Source organism: Lissotriton vulgaris, chromosome 9 (genome assembly GCF_964263255.1).
Source record: "Lissotriton vulgaris chromosome 9, aLisVul1.2, whole genome shotgun sequence".
NCBI lineage: Eukaryota > Metazoa > Chordata > Amphibia > Caudata > Salamandridae > Lissotriton > Lissotriton vulgaris.
The window spans coordinates 210,749,977-210,768,662 of NC_141697.1; positions in this window are offsets into that span (position 1 = coordinate 210,749,977).

Consider the following 18,686-nt stretch of genomic DNA (forward strand, 5'->3'; position numbering starts at 1 on the left):
CGAGAGAAAAGTAACTCTCCATCAGTTACAACAGGCTGTGGGTCAGCTTAACTTTGCCCTGAGAGTAATACCGATGGCTCGCCCTTTTTCCCGTTCTTTCGCACAAGCCATGGTGGGCCTCAGGCAAGGGCACCACCGCACAAGACTGTCAGCAGAGGTTCGCCAGGATATGCGCATATGGCTGGCATTTCTGGCGGATTTCAACGGTCGTGTTGTGTGGACCGATCCACCAGTTTCCTCGGAAGAACTGGGGTTGTGGACCGACTCGGCAGGGAGTGTAGGTTTTGGCGCCATATTCGGCAATCAATGGTCGGCACGAACCTGGCCTGAGTGGTGGCACGATAATGGACTCACTGGTAACATTGGGTTTCTGGAGCTGTTCCCCATTCTGGTGGCCTTGGAAACTTGGCCAGAGGGGTTTCGTGATCGCTCTGTGGTGTTCTGGTCTGATAATATGACCGTGGTTGAGTGTATCAATAGTCAGGCAGCACGCTGCAAATGGATTTTGAGATTACTGAAGGAAATTGTCCTGCTATGAATGAGACTAAACGTCCACTTTAGGGCAAGACACGTGCCAGGGGTACTAAACCAGGCAGCTGATGCGCTTTCTCGTTCCCATATGCAGGCCTTCCGGGGTTTTCTGCCCTCAGCAGACTCGGTGGCGGCACCATTTCCCGAAGCTCTCTGGTCTCTCGGTGCCCCGGATTACAAAACCTCGTGGGAGAGAGTCTAGCACCCAGGACAAGGAAGGCATATGAAGGGGCGTTCCGTTCCTATTGGTCCTTTTTGGGTTCAGCTAGGGGGGAGCACTGGGGGCAGGAGGAGTCTGTCCTGAAATTTCTGGTATCTTTACATCAGGCAGGCAAATCAGTGGCTACGGCCAATAGGCACCGGGCCGCCATTTCTTTCATGGCACGGGCTCATGGCATCCAGGACCCCACATCGTCCTTTCTGGTGCAAAAGGCGCTGCGTGGGTGGCAACGCATTGAGGGTCGTAGAGTGGATGAGAGGCACCCGATAGGTTTAGAAAGGTTGTCCCTGTTACTGTCCATACTCCCTGCGACATGTTCATCTCAATCAGAGACGGTGCTATTCCGGGCCGCTTTTGCATTAGCATTCCATGGGGCTATGCGGGTAAGCGAACTGGTAGCGAGGAACAAGCAGGATACGGGGGGAGGTCTGTGTCGAGAACACATTCAAATTAAGGGGGAGACAATGGTAGTCTCAATAGCCAGGTCCAAGACCGATCAGGGAGCGATCGGGGACAGTGTGGTAGTCCAGCGGATTCCGGGGTCTCCCATGTGCCCGGTAAAATGCGTAGAGGAGTATTTAGCGCAGAGGGCGGCATCATGGGGGGGAAGCTTGCTGAGGCACACCGACGCCACCCCACTGACTAGGTTTCAATTTCAGCAGGTGTTAACAATGGCAATCGCGGCAGCGGGCTTGAACCCGAGCGATTTTGGGACCCATTCCTTCCGGATAGTGGCTGCGACAGAGGCTACAGCCAGGGGTCTGAGTGTTGAAAAGGTGAAACAGTTGGGGCGTTGGTCCTCGATCTGTTATAAAAGGTATGTGCGGTTGCACATGTTGTGAAGCTTATGTCAGGTACTCACGCTTCTTGTTTTCTGTTTGGTTACAGTTTCGCGAGCAGGCTTTGCGGGGCGGACTGTGCAGTTGACCCGACACCTGGGGACCAGTTGTCAAAGATCACCGGCTGAGAGAAGAGTGGTGTGGGTCGTTGGCCACTCATACCTGAGGCGTGCCGCGGACGTATTCAAAGCAGGTGACATGATTCACGTGGCTGGGGAATACGGGTACAGGGTGACCTTCCACGGAAGGGGCAGGCTCTGTATTGACCAGTTTCAAAGTTTTATTGAGGGACTGTTAGGGCGGACGAGGTCACCGCCATGTGTAATCATAGTGCATCTTGGGGGCAATGATTTGGTGACCATTGGTCAACGAGTACTTCTCGAGTCAATTTTGTCTGCAGTAAGTTGGTTGGCGAGAAGGGTTCCGGGGTGCACAATTGCATGGTCACACATGATTCCTCGGAAGGTGAGGCGGGGGGCCCTCTCTGTGTCAGCTTTGAACCAGTCGGTAAAGAAGGTTAATAACAAAATGAGTAGGTTGTTTCGTACAGGTAAATTGCATTGTATTGCACACGGATGTATCCGGGGGGACCATATGTATTTGGAGGATGGGGTCCATTTGTCCCGGGAGGGTAATGTCTTACTCATAGGAGACTTCATAGCTTGGTTAAAGAGTTTACGTAGCCATGACCTTTAGTAGGAGCTTTTGTGGGGGGTCCGGATAGCCGGTCAACTATCCGGCCTGTGGCGGTAAGGTCATGATCGGTGAGCAGTAATTGGAAGATCCCTAGAGGTGGGGCGCCACCCATTATGGATGGGAGCGCCCGGGGGGAGGCGGCCATTGGCCCCTCACACGGGGAGGCGGTACCCTTCTAAGGATGGGACCGCCGAGAGGGAAGGCGGTCAAGACCCCTCACTGGGGAGGAGGGGCTACGGGTCCCCTCCTTGGAATTTCCCGGGGCCAGGACATCCGCGACGGCGGATGTGGTAAGCAGTGTGGGGTGGGAGGGGGGTCTACGCTACCTTCTAGACACCTCACACGAGTCCTCCGACGACCACCAAGACTGTATTCGTCTTCCCATTCTTGGGGATTGTGTTGGGAGGGGGTGACGGGTATCCAGGCCATATGAAAAGGGGCGACCACTCGGTCCCCCCGAACGTATGGTCGGGTGCCTCGATCCCCCCGGGAAGCCATTTTGGGCGGGAGGCGTGTCACGGCTGGTATGCCCGAAGTGGCGTAGCCGGGGCGAACCTTTTCCCGCCCAAGAGGGGCTGTCCTAGACACCCGCACCGTTGGCCACGCCCTGTAGGCGGTCGGGGGAGGGTCCACGCCCTCCCGGAGAAGAATAAATGGAGCAGCAATCCAAGGAAGCATCCTCTTGTTCCTGTGCTTGGAAGCTGCACCTCCTCGTTGCACGTGAGCCCTTGACGGAACAAGAGCCAATTTTGACCCACCCACCAGCCCCTGATGACAGCGTTTTGTATTGCAATAAAGTCGATTGATGATGATATGATCTCTTTTTCAGGTTGTTTCTAATAAAGTGTGATGTCTCTTTTTCAGGTTGTTTCTAATAAAGTTTGATGTTTTGATATACAATAAATGATTGCTCTTTTAGCATGAACTCAGGCGAGTATCGCAGCTGTGATGAAAGAAGTGTATGGTAGAGATAAAGTTTATACTTGAAAAGCTAGTATAACTGTATATGTCGTTCTCAATAGATTAAACAATGTCGTATTTATTTTGGTCGGGCGGTAAGGTCATGATCGGTGAGCAGTAATTGGAAGATCCCTAGAGGTGGGGCGCCACCCATTATGGATGGGAGCGCCCGGGGGGAGGCGGCCATTGGCCCCTCACACGGGGAGGCGGTACCCTTCTAAGGATGGGACCGCCGAGAGGGAAGGCGGTCAAGACCCCTCACTGGGGAGGAGGGGCTACGGGTCCCCTCCTTGGAATTTCCCGGGGCCAGGACATCCGCGACGGCGGATGTGGTAAGCAGTGTGGGGTGGGAGGGGGGTCTACGCTACCTTCTAGACACCTCACACGAGTCCTCGGACGACCACCAAGATGGCGTTGAGTAAGTATGGGCCCCCGTTAAGACAAGGGAAATTGGAAGTTGGCACAGAATACAGTCCTCTGTGCACCCGCCCCACACAAGTAAGGGGGGGAGTCTGGTATTAGGGATCTGACACCGGTTACGACCCTGCCGTTGGCCCGTAATGTTAGGATGTACAATTTGAAGTTTGAAAATGCATTTACAGGATGTTTTAGAATCGGCTAGGAGAACCTTTGTATTAGAGATATGTTAAGGTTAGCCAATAAACATCGTAATGTATAAATGAAATTGTACATGATATGAAACTGTTATTTTAATGTTTTAATTTTGTTTTTTAATAAATACGGCCGGGAGGATTACTCCCTCCCGCCTCCAAAAGCTCAAGAACTGTATCCGTCTTCCCATTCTTGGGGATTGTGTTGGGAGGGGGTGACGGGTATCCAGGCCATATGTATAAGAAGGCAAGGTTTATTAAAATCAGTGAGTAAAAGTGAGAGAAGAGAATCGCCATTATAAAAGAGTAAAGGAACGACAACAAAGATCAATGCAAAAAGAGACCCAGGAAAAAAAGAGGAAAGAAAAATAGAGTAGATGATTCTGGGAAAGAAAGAATATTCACAAGAGAATAGAATAGAGAAGAGGGGAAGGGGGGGCAGAGTCCCCCAGAAGAAGACATGAAAAGGAGGATGACAGAAAGCCATGTAGCTTTAGTTATGAAGGACAACTGAACAATGAACATTAATGTGGGAGGGGGGCAGCGAAGAACAAGGCCACTGCACGAACAGGAGATGCTGAAGAGGACATGTCACCATTTAACACAGAAAATACAGTCGACAAGGGAGTCCAAAGATTTAAGGCAACCATGTGAGGCAAATTAAGGGAACTTACCAAGACTCTAGGGACAAAGCAGCGGGAAGAATTGCACATTACAAACACCGGGATAACACAGGTGTAGACCTTCAACAACACTGCATAGGGGAGACCGGTGAAACAAGAGAGAGGATGAGGAAAGGAAATCATTTAGGGTTTGCTTAGTTCCATAAGTTCTCCTTTGTGAGTATGAATGAACTTACGTAGGTCAGCAGGGTCGTCAAACCAAAAAGGTCTGTCTTTGTAGGTCACTTTGAAAAAACAAGGATGAATTAATTCATAGCGTGCATTCATGGATCTCAAACCAGCTCTGAGGTCTAGAAATTGCTTCCGACGTGCAACAGTAGGTTTAGAAACATCTTGAGTAAAGACAACTTTATGACCGGACCAAAGCATCTGTTTATGTTATTTGGCGGCATGAAGGATCGCCTTGAGATCAGAGTATAGGAGAAAATAGGCAATTATACCTCTAGGTTTAGATGTAGGAGATGTATTTGTTGGCCCTAAGCAATGAGCTTATTGTATGTTGAAGTCCGAGGACTTTCGGAAGCAAACAATTTGAAGGACTTGAGATTTCAGAAATTGGATCATGTCAGACCCTTCAGAACCTTCTGGAATACCATATATGCAAAGGTTATTGCGCCTGTTACGATTTATCAAGTCGTTCGTGACCTTTTTAAGCTGGCTGACTTCCTTGGTAAGGCTATCGACTTTTGCAACAACGTCCTGAGCACCACTGATCTTTTTTTCTACATCAGAGATTCTCGTATCTTGGCTAGACCATTTGTCATCCAACCTCTGAAGAGTAGCGGAAGTGTACGTCATGAAAGGAAGAATAAGACGCAATTCCTCCATGATATCCTCCAGAGTTAGAGGAAGTGGTGATTTAGACGGTGAAGGTGGATCTTTCTTGATACGTTTGCTGGAAGAGGTATTTGTCTCCTTACGACCTCTAGAAGAGCTCCCATGAGGTTTATTGGAATGCGAAGAATCCATGTCGAAACTATCACATGCAAGGAAGGACAAAATGGAGGCCGCAGGAGAAACAGTATCAATCTGAATGAGGAGATATTGAGAGAAAGATTAAACAAAACTGGCTCTCCATTTGATGAAGAAATGACAAATTCTCAGTGCAGTACAACGCAGAAAGGATTAAAAATGTGAGGCACTGAAAGCGCCCAACAACCAGGATATTAGTAAAAAAGAAATACCCACTGCACTAGAAGGAGCAAATGAAGAGCATTGAAGCAGTGTAGTGCAAATTGGGGGCGCTATGTAATTAGTGCTCAAAAACCACTCCTTTCAATAGTAATTAATTGACAAAAATGTACATTTGAAGAACTGAGAGGATCAACAAGCAGAAAAAAGGTTGAAAAAGACATTAATGTGGCATAGCCAAAACCGAAGAAAAAGGCCTCCTCAGCAATAAAAGTAAGTTGCAGCTATGAGTGCCCATAGTGTATCGTTGCAGCTTGAGAGAAAGTAAATGTTGTGTAGTGACAAAGCCTGCAAAATGGTGGCCGTTATGTGGAGACGACAAAAACAGCTTGTAAGGTGACTAAAAGACCATGTTACAGTCTAAAAACGTGCCATGCTGAATATTGACCCTTCGGACAGCAAAGCGGGTCATTTCAGAAGTTGCAGCGCCACTGGAACAGGTTCCCATCTTACGTGAGTCGGCTCGACCGAGCGGAGCTCCTTACATTACGGCCATCTTGTTTCGCCGTGCTGCGCGCTCCATTGGCTGCAGCTTTGCTCTTATAACTTTAGGAAGATGACCATATGATTGGCATCTCAACGATTTATACAAACGAAACTCTATTATCAAATAAAATGCCTAGATATTTATTTGTCTTTACCACTTCAATTTGCACTCCTCAGGCCCACCATAGGTTGGTGTTGATTTAACCTGGCCAATTTTCATGATTGTGGTTTTTTTAACATTCAATTCTAAGCCATGCATTAGGATATAATCATCAAAAGCATTTATCAATCTTTGTAAACCTATCCAGGTTTGGCTCAGCAGAATGTTATTGTGTGCATATTGTAAAAAGCTCAGTTGCACCTCACCTAATGGATTCCAGGTGCTGGTGAAGATCTGACAGAAATAAATAAAAAATGCAAGGAGCAAGGATGCATCCTTGCTTTAGGCCATTGTGGGTTTTGATGTTTTGCGATAGAATATCACCGACACCTGGCTTGACCTGGACCCAAGTATTGGTATAAACAAGAATAATAGCATCTGACATATTCTGTGGAATGGCCCAGCAAACCCGTTTTTTCCACAATAAGGAACTCAATCAAAGGTTGCCTTTAGATCTCTAAAAGCAATATATAGATTTTGTTTTTTTTAACTGACTGTTCAGCTAATAAGGTGAGGGCCAACAAGTTGGTAATAGTAGCTTGACCCTTACCAAAACCTGTTTTATTTAGTCGAATTATACCAAGCTGTGCTCTCCAATCTTCCAGATCAATCAATAGACGTGAGGCAAAAAGCTTAGCGTCAACATCAGTAAAGTCAATTAACTGATAATTAGCAGGGTTGTCAACTGGGCCACCATTAAAAATAGGTTGCAAAATGCTACCTTGCCATGAAACGGGTACAGTTTGCAATACCAGTACCTCATTGAACACTGGGGCCACACATCGGCCCACATATGGATACTGGCACGAAACAAGGCACTGGGAAGCCCATTAGGCCCAGGAGCACCATTTGATCACTGGTGGACTAAGAGATTTGGTATTTCATTAATGCTTATACAATCCAGATCGTTATTGAAGTCAAAGCTGCTGATTTGCTCTGCATGTGATTCTCTACGTTTCACAATATTATCACCTTAGATGCGGCGCAAATATCCCTCCCCAGTGCTGCGCTGTCCATTGGAATTGTGCTGAATGGACGTCCAATGGACGTGCGCAGCACTGTGGAGGTAGTGCTGCCGTCGGCCAACGCCCCGACACAGCACTTAAGAGGTTAAGTATACCCAGGCTCATGCCACTTACTGTCACTGTATTTGCTTTACTAATTTTTATCACCATTGAAACACAGATCATGCTTGGCTAGATCGCCCATGCCATATAGGCAGGTAATAAAGTAAGTGGCAAAAAGGAATAACATGTATAGCCCTAACATGAGATGCAAAACATGTATGTTACACATATTGATTTATATCAATCAAGCAACAACATTGGTTTAAATACGTAACGTTGGCTGTGACCTTTGTTGATTTGTATGCACTCTGCTAGTTCATATACGTTGGTTCAAAGAATCACTATATTGGTTGATCTAAAGATAAACTATGGAAACACCATAAAGCACATTTTTTTTTTACCCAAGAAAGCATATTATTTATGGTGTGTGGATTTTCAACAAAACAAATTCGGGAGCATGGCATAGAACACACTCATTATTGGACTGTGGATATTAGACTGCAGAGTCCATCCATTACTAAGGGCTGGTCCGTGTGTAGAGGCCGAGCTTGTTCATCTTCTGCCCCGTTCCCAATCAGAAGAGGGCAGGATCAACCATACCTCTGCTTCTGAATAGGCAGAGGTGTAAAGACCAGGCTGGAACAAACAGAGACTGTAATTCTTCATTGCTTCTCTTTTATCCTCCTACTATGCTAGTTATGAGAACTTGAGACATTTCAGTGTATGTGCATGCATGCATGTGTGTGTGTGTGTGTGTGTGTACGCCTGATCCAATTACTTTCAGGTAATGCATGCGTGTCTTCAATTGGAGAATTTCAAATTGCTTGTTGGGGAAGTAAGTGTGATGATATCATGTTGACCATCCGCCAATTATCAGTGGCATTATAGACCTAGCTTAACTGTTTTGTGCTTTACATATTGTGGGCACACTTGATACATGTGTACCTATCTCAATCAAAATGGTAGCTCTGCCCGAATGTTGGCCATACCAGACATAGCGGGAACTCTCTGGGCATACATTTGTCTATCATGGGAATCATTTTGGTTCTGGCATTATGGCAGTCATCCATGAAAAATTGTGACAAGTTGGTGACATACTTTTATCTCTCAATGGTATCATAGGGGTGCTGCCATTATGTTCCCTTTAATTGAATTGTGGGCATTCAAGGTATAAAGTAAATTACTTTCCTGTAGCTTCATTTTTGTATATTTTCCACTGAATCATGTGAGGGTCACCGCTATTGGCACTCAGCATCCTATGAGTATATTTAAACCAGTCTACAGGGTCATGAGAGCACATTCAAAACATGCATGCAGAGATTAATCACCTATTCGATTTTTCTAAGGCGATGGCCCACAGATGACAGAGATGCTGAGCTCAAGCACTGGTTCAAACACAAGCATATGCCCCATTTTTTAAATACTGCAAGTGTTATTTTCAAAGGTTTTAACTAGAGCCTGCATATAAGAAGGAAATGCAAAGCATTGCATTGATTGGATTGGCATATCATTATCAAAGACAGATCATGAGAAACAATATTGCACAGCATCCTGGATACTTTGGTAACTACTACTTTATGAGTCCCAAAAGGACAACAAATGCTGTAGTGGTAATGCTGCGAGACGTACACATTTCTTTGCCATCACAGTGAGAACTTCAGTAGTCAGCATTTTACTTCCTGTTTCGGCAACAGTGCAACAGAAGTGTTGAATGGTTCTAATAGTTTAATGCCAGAGGTGAAGCAGAACTTTGTACAATGAAGTCTTTGTTTCTGGTGCACTATATAATATGACCATATACTTCTCACCTTAATTTAAGGCTTCTACCCCTTAGCCTGTACCATGGGTGGTGGTCACACGAGAATAGGGGGATGTGGGACTCTACACCACTTACTAAAGATATAGGTTTACAATATCTAAGGGTCACTGCACTTAAAACCTAGAACTCACACCTATAGCAGGCCTTTACAATCCTGAGGGCAGGGTACTTGGTTCTAAGTGAGAGGGTGGCCCTTCAAGAGCAGGACACCCCTGGAGCCTACGGAGTCAATAGTCCTGAGTGGTCCGTGAAGCAGCCATATACTAAATATAGGGGCATTGGGTAATTGCGCAATAACCATCTCAAAAATGGCTGCAACGTATCCTGTCATGTTTGGTATCAAACATGTTGGAATCATACCTCCCACACTATGATTACATTGAGGGAGGTATAAATCCAAACACCAGGAGACCCTCTATTAGGGTTTCAGTGTTCCTTGTACCAGCCTTCTAGTCCCAGACAGTACAAAATAGTTGCTGCCGACCAGAGACAAAATTTTGCCCCCCTGCTGAGCCAAGCATGAGCAGGGGAAGGCAGAACAATAGGCATCCTGTCAAAGTGAGGTGTGACCACCTTCCAGGCAGGATTAAGTTTATTAGGGCTAGGTGGGTGCACTTGCCAGGGCCTGAAAGTCTGCATGAGGAGCACATTTGGTGTCCCTATGCACAGTCCAGTTCAAACCAGTCCTGGGAGCCGTTGACTCCCACTCTGGTAAAAAACTGGATAAAGGACATGGGAGTAACCTCCCCCTGCCCAGATCCTCCCCTGGGAGGGTCCCCTGAATCATTCAACCCTTTCCTAAGGGTATTTAATGGTTTACCTGGGTGTAGGTCCCTGAATTTGCCATGGGATAAGATTCAGAACTGAAACCACTGCACTCCTACCGTCTTGGCACTCTGGACTTCGCTGGACTTCGTTTGGGCCTGGCATTTTCTCCCTTCAAGTCTGCGGCATCATCTGTGAATCATACAGGAACCTACCAAGGCCTGTGAACCATCAAGGACAACCAAAGTATTCTCCCTTGGAGTGGAGGAGTCACTCCCCTGCATTTGCAGTCACCACTACGAAGAGGCCCGGTCTGCATATCCTGATCTCCTCAGGACTCTGTCGGCTCTGCACCACAGGTAGTGGTTTTCCTCATATTCTGAGGCCTGTTCTACCCTTTCACCAAGTTTGAGGCCAGTAGTCCTTGTGGGGGTTGCAGTAACCAAATCCCTGGGTACTGGGTCCCTGTGCAGTTGCAAAGGCTTGTTGACATCTTTGCAAGAAGATATTTGGTCTCCAAGTAGCCCCAACTTCGAGCACTTCCAGAAACCAGAATCTACAGCCACACCTCATTTTCTGCATCGTGGCTTGCATCATTTGGTTAGGTGCTTGAGGTCCACTCACGGCTCCAGTGCCTCCGGCCTGTCAGTCCACTTGAGCGTCACACTTGTTTCTTTCAGGCTCTCCTTATTGCTTGGGGCATGCCCTGACACCCCTGCTTGTGGTGAATCTCCTGGACCTTGCTGGTCCCAACCATGCACCTTCTTGTGTGGGTTGCATTTGCCAAGGCTTGTTGGTGCTCCTGCTGGACACCGACCCCTCCCCACTCGACATCCTTCATGGGGAACCTTGTATTCAGGTTCTGATAATCCTCAGCTTCACCTGGTCCTCATAGCTGCAGAGTCAAGGTCACCATCATCCTTCCTGAAGCACCCAATAATGGAGGGCATTAGTCATCCAATTCTCCTGGTCACCCCTGAGTGGCATAGACTCTGCGTACAGGTATTCTTCATCAAGAATCCATGTTTGTATTCCTCCAAACACTTTCTCCTCTTCCTGCTCTTTCCTGAAGTCCTCCTTTGGATTCGATGGCGGTTCCACTTCACACCTATGTATCTGGCTTCCCTGGGATAGGTAACTTGGGTACCACGGTATCCACGAGGGGGGGGGGGGGGGGGGGTGCTCTCCAACGTTCTGTGGAGAAGAGTCCCTAATCTTTAAGATTCCAGCCGCGACTTATACACAGACTTGTACGGAACATTTGGTCGTGTTCACACACTCTCCGTGGGGTTCATAACTACTTACCTTGGGTTTCCTGTGGGTCCCCAGCAAATCTACATCCTCTCAACATTGTCTTTACTAGAGACATGGTTCCTAAACCACTTTCTTAGTATATGGTTTGGTCTCCCCTTCAGCCCACTGTGTATTAGTGCTATTTACTGTGCTATTTACTGTGATTTCCTAGCTAAAGTATTGTATGCTTTGTGTCTATCTCCAAGTAGGAGATCCTGTAACAAACTAGAGAGTGTTATATAATAAATACATATTTTTATAAATAACTTGTGTGGTTCTTTTTCTTTTAATCTATACTATAAGATTATATTCTGGTAAAACTAGCTGCTTTACACTCCTTCAAGACTAAGCCTAAAGGCTGCTCTGCACAGCTACCACTTGGATAGCTTCTCTAAGGTTGTCTGAGACCTCCTAAATCGCCTTAATGGTTGTCTTGACGGGTGCAAGGTGCCCACTTACATTAGTGGACATCATACACCATGCCAGCTCCTCACACAGGCCTTCTTTTTGAGTTTGATGGGTGGGTCATCATTCAACTGGGTCAGTGGAGACAGGGGCTCTAAGATGAATGTATATTTTTTGTGGGGTGAACCTTTTTCTGTTATTTCTCTATACCCCTATGAGTTATGTTATGGTCCTCTCTGTTGAATGTTGATGGAAACATATTACAACAGCCCTATAGAGTACGTTTACTTTGCATGGCCACCTCGTTGAAACACCCCCATTCTCACCTGAAATCCTAAATTAAGCATTGTGCATAATGTGCCATATTTCCTGATTTTCTATGGTCCTACGTTTTGTCTATTGGTGTAAATATATACATATCCTGATTCATCGAAAGAGGATCATGCATTGTATAACTGGTGATAGATTTCTACCTAAGTGATGCTGAGGCAGAAACCAGCGTTCTAGAGGAAAGATGCTGGGCGAATCTCAAAGCCAAGTTGCTGGGACTGGACAGATTCACTGCCCTGTGACCCAAAACTATGGCTTTAAACAAAATCCATTTTGTAATGGGCCGCAAATGCAGATCTTTCAGAGTAGCTGCGTTAGAAAAATGGCATGGCAGGCGAAGAAGTAGCCTGGCTGATGCATTTTAGGCCACATTTAGATGATTCAACTGAACTTTTACTGCTCCAACATACAGGGCATTTGGTTAATCAAAATTCAAAGTGTTCAGGGCATGGATCATCACTCTTCTTGCCGCCAAAGGCAGGAGGGGGAGGAAATTCTTGTTTGGCCTACCATAGCAGAGATCTGCAACTTCATGGAGAGTATGGTATCCATCTTCACCTGTAGATTTTTTTACCATTAAAGAGGAAGGAGGTAGAGCAGGTAACACAGAGGGCCAGAGACCTTTTCACCAGTTGGATACGTGTGACCTGAATGGAATAAAGTCTGTCATACCTACATTGCGGATAATTCCAGAACTGCCATTTTGTACTATGATGGGGTGAAAGCCAGATTGGCTGGAATGTATCAACTTGCCATCTTCAATATAGGGCTGATCATTGACCAGCTTTTCCAGTATGTTTTTAAAGCCAAGAAGTAGAGATATAGGCTTTTATTTACAGAAAATGTAAGGGTCAAACGCAGGCTTCTTAAGAAGAGGGATTATCTTGGCAAGTTTCCAGGTGGCCGACAGGATCCCCAAAGCAAAGGAGAGATTGAAGATGGAGTTGGTTGATGATTCTACAGCAACCAGTGAAATATAGTTGTATGATTCATCTAAGAAACTCTACTTCATTCATCCTGAAAGTGTTTTTTCTCCTTGCAGAATGCAAGACTATATCTCCTTGAATACAATGCTTTGCTGGTAAGCAGTAGCTTTTGAGAGACATTTATTGTAAGGGCAACAGTGCAAATGTCTTCTTTTATAACCCTGTGTGACAGGGAGCATGGGCGAGACTGAGGCTGTGGCAGGGTTTTCTTCCTGGGACTTGCTGGGCCCTCCCCAAGGGCCTCTATTTGCTCTTGTTGTGGCTGAAGCCCCAGATCTGCTGACACCTACAATCTGTGGTGTGGGCTGTGCCCTGCTGGGACCTGAGGTACCGGATCCCCATTTCCTGAGGTCCCTGCCCTGCTAGGTCACGAACCATGCCATAGGTGGCCACAGCTGTGTGCAGGCCTACGGTTTTGCAGCCTTCATGCTGATTGGGGCCAATACACCAAGAGTAAAGCCCAACTGCACCCCCCACACACCACTCTAGGCCTCCTGCCTACCTCAACTCACCTTAAGGAGTGGCGTGCCTCCATCATTGTTTGACCTCAGCCCTTAATATATTAACACCAGCTGCAGCACTTTGACCGAGACCACCCTTTGCATCCCCACATGCTGAGCAGTGGGCCCTGGACTTTTCTTTTCTGCACGGAGCCCTGATCTTCTTCGACAGCTCTGTAGCCTTGCCACACTGGATACCACTCCTACTGGAGGTCAACTCCAAATCCTTAGATAGAGGGGTTCCTCAACCCCGCAATGCGTCAAGCTGCAGTCTCCTTGTTGCTCAAGCCAGGTAAGGACCCCACTCAAGGTTCATCTTACAGACCTCTTTCTCTGCTTAACTCAACAATAAAATCCTATCCAAAGTGGTGGCCAACAGATTATTGATCTTGCTCAACCAAATGCTCTCTCCTATTCAGACCAAGTTCATACCACATAGATCCACCTCACTTAATCTTCAAGCTGTGTTCTCCGTCCTGAATAGGGTGTCTCCAGAGACCCCCACAGAGATTGCTCTCTTGGATGTGGAGAAGGTATTCGATTCTCTAGAATGGCCCATTATCCATGTGATGGTATGTAAACTCAGCAATCCCAACTGATTCACTGCCCTCGTCTCCCTGCTGTTCTCAAGCCCGATTGCCCGTATTCATATCAAAGGCTCCATCTCTGTACCCTTCCCCATATCCTGAGGCACCAGACAGGGTTGCCCACTGTCTCCCCTCTTATTTGTCATAGCCAGGGACCCCTCGATATGTCATTTACAGGAGCTCCATCAAGTGAAAGAAAGAGGATGTATGTTACAAAAGTTAACGTCAGTTCAGCTGGGATCCGGTGCTGGGAACCTACCCCTCACTCCGCTTGCCAGGTCCCTTGTACCTCTTCATTAATAGCCCCATCCCTCTGACAAACTCCTTCTTTACACAGCAGATGGAGTTAGGGATAGGTTCCCGGCACCGGATCCCGGCTGTACTGATGTTAACTTTTGTAACGTAAATCTTCTGCCTGTCACCCGATGGAGCCTGGCCATAACCCAAATCGGGTCATTCCATTCTACATATAATAAAAAGGTACCTCAATGTTAGGAAGCAGAGTGCTTGGTTCACTTTGGAGAGCATCACTGAAGCAACCACTGTGTAGATAGTGTATTTTTTCTGGTCCTGACAAATCGCCATGTGATTTCTTACACACTAAGTGAGAAACCTGTTGTCCACCCACTTGTAGCCACCTCTTACCATTATATCAGTGGTGACACCATTGCTGTGTTTAATTGAGACCAATGGGCTTGCAGATTAAATAAATTTTGCGCACCACTGCACCTCATTTTATCTCGCCACACAACATTTCACCTCACACCTTCTCCACATCGACACCACGAGGCCCCACACCACACCTTACGGCTTGGGAAAAAGAACTTTGACAAAGAGCCCCTCATAGGGTGCCCTTCAGGCATTGCAGTGCTGGCCTGATAAGGAACAAGCCCTATGATGATGCATGATATTCAACCGGATGTGTGCGGGCCCCACTTCCCAAATTGGGAGACTCCCTGTCTCTAGATTAGGGTAAGGGTATTAACCAACCCATCCTCCTCTCCCCTCCTCCACAGGAACTGCATACCTCTTTTTCTCATTTGTGTTCTTTGGGGCTCATGTGCTGGGCGTACAGGCGCCCCTGAAGTTAAACGTCACCTGTAGACTGCAGTTCTTATCCCCTAGGCTGACAAGCCTTGCTCACTTTGCCACTGGATTCAAGCAAGCCTGGCTGAAGACGGCTGGAATGCCAGAAACCGGTCCACGGAAGCTTGTTTCCGGTCCAGGGAAGGCATGGCTTGGCAGTTCGGGCTAGACTGTTCCCATGAGGCGCAGGGTCAGACTGATTTGCATATGGACATGTCTGAACCGGGGTGGCAGAGTAGGCTAAAGAACGGTGATGGATTTAACCCAGATCTGTTGACTGGGTGTCAGTGTTTGATTGGTTCAGATGCTCCATCCATCACCACCCTCTTTTGTACCGACTAGCAAAACATGGCATCAAGCTCATATGGTTAGCTTTATTATTCCATGTTTTGAATCTGCAGTCAAAACTATCATCATCACCTGACTGGATGGAACCCTACTTTTGAATATTAAATAGGTCTCCCCTAAGCTGCCCTTGCAAACCACAATGCAGGGTAGCTAGTATTTAAAAGTGGAAAATGTAAAAATTGTACGTTTGAATGTTACTACAGTGAGTCATTCCCAAAATGTATTTCTTCAGTAAAGTGCTGTAGTAGTTCCTCTGAGAAAAAGGTAAAGACTAAAGTTCAAATAAAATACTATTTTGCTAACTTTGTGTGTGTGAGAAAGTCTTTCTTTTTGCATGGAACACCCCCATTCTTTGTCTGATACTGGTGGTTACTGACTCAGAATGTGCCCGGGGCTCTGTTAAACAGGTCCAGGGCCAGTGCTATGTTTAACAGGTACATGGTAAATAGGTGTAATTACAATGGGTTCAGACAACCTACTTGTAGGTCCTTATTATATGGTAGGGCATGTAGGTTAGAATCGGTATAGGTCAAAGAGTGGGTGTGCAAGTGGCTGTGTTGGTCTGTGTGTGGGTGTGTGAGTGGTTGTATGGGTCTGTGAGTACATGTGTGAGTGGCTATATGTTTCTGTGAGTGGGTGTGTGGCTGCCTTTGTGGGTCTGTGAGTGACATTTTGGGTCTGTAAGTGGATGTGTGAGTGGCCGTGTGGGTCTGTCAGTGGGTGTACAAGTGCCTGTGTGGGTCTGTGACTGGGACTGTGGGTGTCACTATGGGTCTGTAGGTGGGTGTGCGAGTGACTGAGTGGGGCTGTGATTAGGTGTGTGATTGACTGTGTGGGTATGTAAGTAGGTGTGTGAGTGCCTTTGTGGGTCAGTGTGTGGGTGTCTGAGTGCCTGTGTGGTTTTGTAAGTAGGTGTGTGAGTACCAGTGTGGGTCTGTAAGTGGGTGTATGGGTGACTGTGTGGGTCAGTGAGTGGTTGTCTAAGTTCCTGTCTGGGGTTGTGAGTGGGTATGTGAGGGGGCTCTGGACAATGGGCATTTGCATACTTATTAAAAGGGAGAACCATGAAATCTGCTCTCACCAGGAGACGACAAGAAGAAACCACTTGTCACAGTCACTACAGATCTCTTTAACTCCATTAGATCAACAATGGATTCACCTTCATTAAGGATTTCAGATTGCTTTTTAGTGTAAAATGCAAGAGGAAACATGATATGTGCTCCACAGGCCAGAATGTAGTACTTCATTTGGCTAATTAGTAAGTGCTACCTCATTGGGTAAATGTATTGTGCATATTCTGCACTATAGCTATGCAAAGGACCTCAAGTTAATATTTCCAGTGACCTTGTGTACATCTAATTTCAGCAATATGATTGTTCCTCCAGAGTCTTCATGCACAAATCTGTGTTAATTTCAACCCTCGCCCTGAGAAGACAAAGAGAATACAAAGAGGTAAATCTCCACTAAACAGGGTACTTTCTCTTCACTAAATGAAGTAAGTGCTTCTTGGCTTGGTGGAGATGTCCTCATATTCCTCTGCATCAATACCATGTCACCAAAATCAACTGGAGATGCACCCTGGGCCTTTTGTTAAACTGTCCATTGACATGGGAAAAAGGGGAAGACATTTGCTTACTATTAAGGAACACAGGTCCTGACCACGTCTCCCGGTGTGCTCTGGTCCTACCCAGGCACTGAGTGCACAGCAGAGTGTGTGCTTTTCCTTGTTGGAAGCTGTCAGCTTTCTCCAGAGGTTGGGCACCTCGGGAGATAGCAGAAGCTGGCCCAAGGGGGTGGGGGTCCTTAGGGCCATGTATGGCTCCAGGAGGGATGCAGCTTGGCCTCCCTCCTTTGTTTAGCACTTGCCGGCACAAGCCAGTAGAAAAAAATATATATATATATTTTACACCAAGAAATCCCTCTTTGTCAGCATGCCCATGACCAGTGCGAGTAGTGCAGAAAAGGGACTGAGATCTGCAAACTGTATTTTCACCAAAACAAAAGAAATGCTTGCACTTCAGGAGTTTTATATCAAAACGTTTTACTTCAGTATGATACAGCCACCACCATCAAGTCCAATCCTAACCAACTCATTTCGACCACTCCGGTCTTGAGCATGGATATATATATATATTGTGCTCCAGCTTGGGATCGTTCATTTGAAAGGCAATCGAAAAACACCAAAAGGGCTCCAAGCACCGCACCTTTATTTACACGGAAAGGAAAACATCTGTCCGCTACTTTCACAGTTCTCCACCACGTACGCAGACGCGTTTCAAGGATTCTCTTCTTTAGGGCTGGTGGTGAGAAATTGCACATCCGTCACTCCCTTCACTTAAAAACACTCTGTGGCACACCATGTGGTCGGATACCACGTGTTCTATAAGCAAAGTATGCTCGGCAATGTAGTGACAGCTTTGGATAAGTGTGCTAATGTCCTGCTGAACGAAGCCCATAGATGAGCCCCGGCAATTAGACGTTTTCCTCAATTCCTGGGTGTAAGTCCTCATTAGAGGCTGGGAAATGTCAACCCCCGAGGCCCCGTCTTTTTGGGTGGTGCTTTTCGATGGCACGACTGCCGCCAATAAATTGTGCTCCAGCTTGGGATCATTCATTTGAAAGGCACTCGAAAAACACCAAAAGGGCTCCAAGCATAGCACCTTTATATACATGCAAAGGAAAACGTCTGCTGCTACTTTCACAGTCCTCCACCACGTACGCTGATGCGTTTCAAGGGTTTTCTTCTTCAGGGCTGGTGGTGAGAAATTGCACATCCATCACTCCCTTCACTTAAAAACACTCTGTGGCATACCATGTGGTCTGATACCACGTGTTCTATAAGCAAAGTATTCTGGTCAATGGAGTGACGGCATTGGATAAGTGTGCTAATGTCCTGCTGAACGAAGCCCATAGATGAGCCCCGGCAATTAGATTTTTTCCTCAATTCCTGGGTGTAAGTCCTCATTAGAGGCTGGCAAATGTCAACTCCTGGGGCCCCGTCTTTTCTGGGGGTGCTTTTAGAGGGCACGACCGCCGCCAATAAACTGTGCTCCAGCTTGGGATCGTTCATTTGAAAGGCACTTGAAAAACACCAAAAGGGCTCCAAGCATAGCACCTGTATTT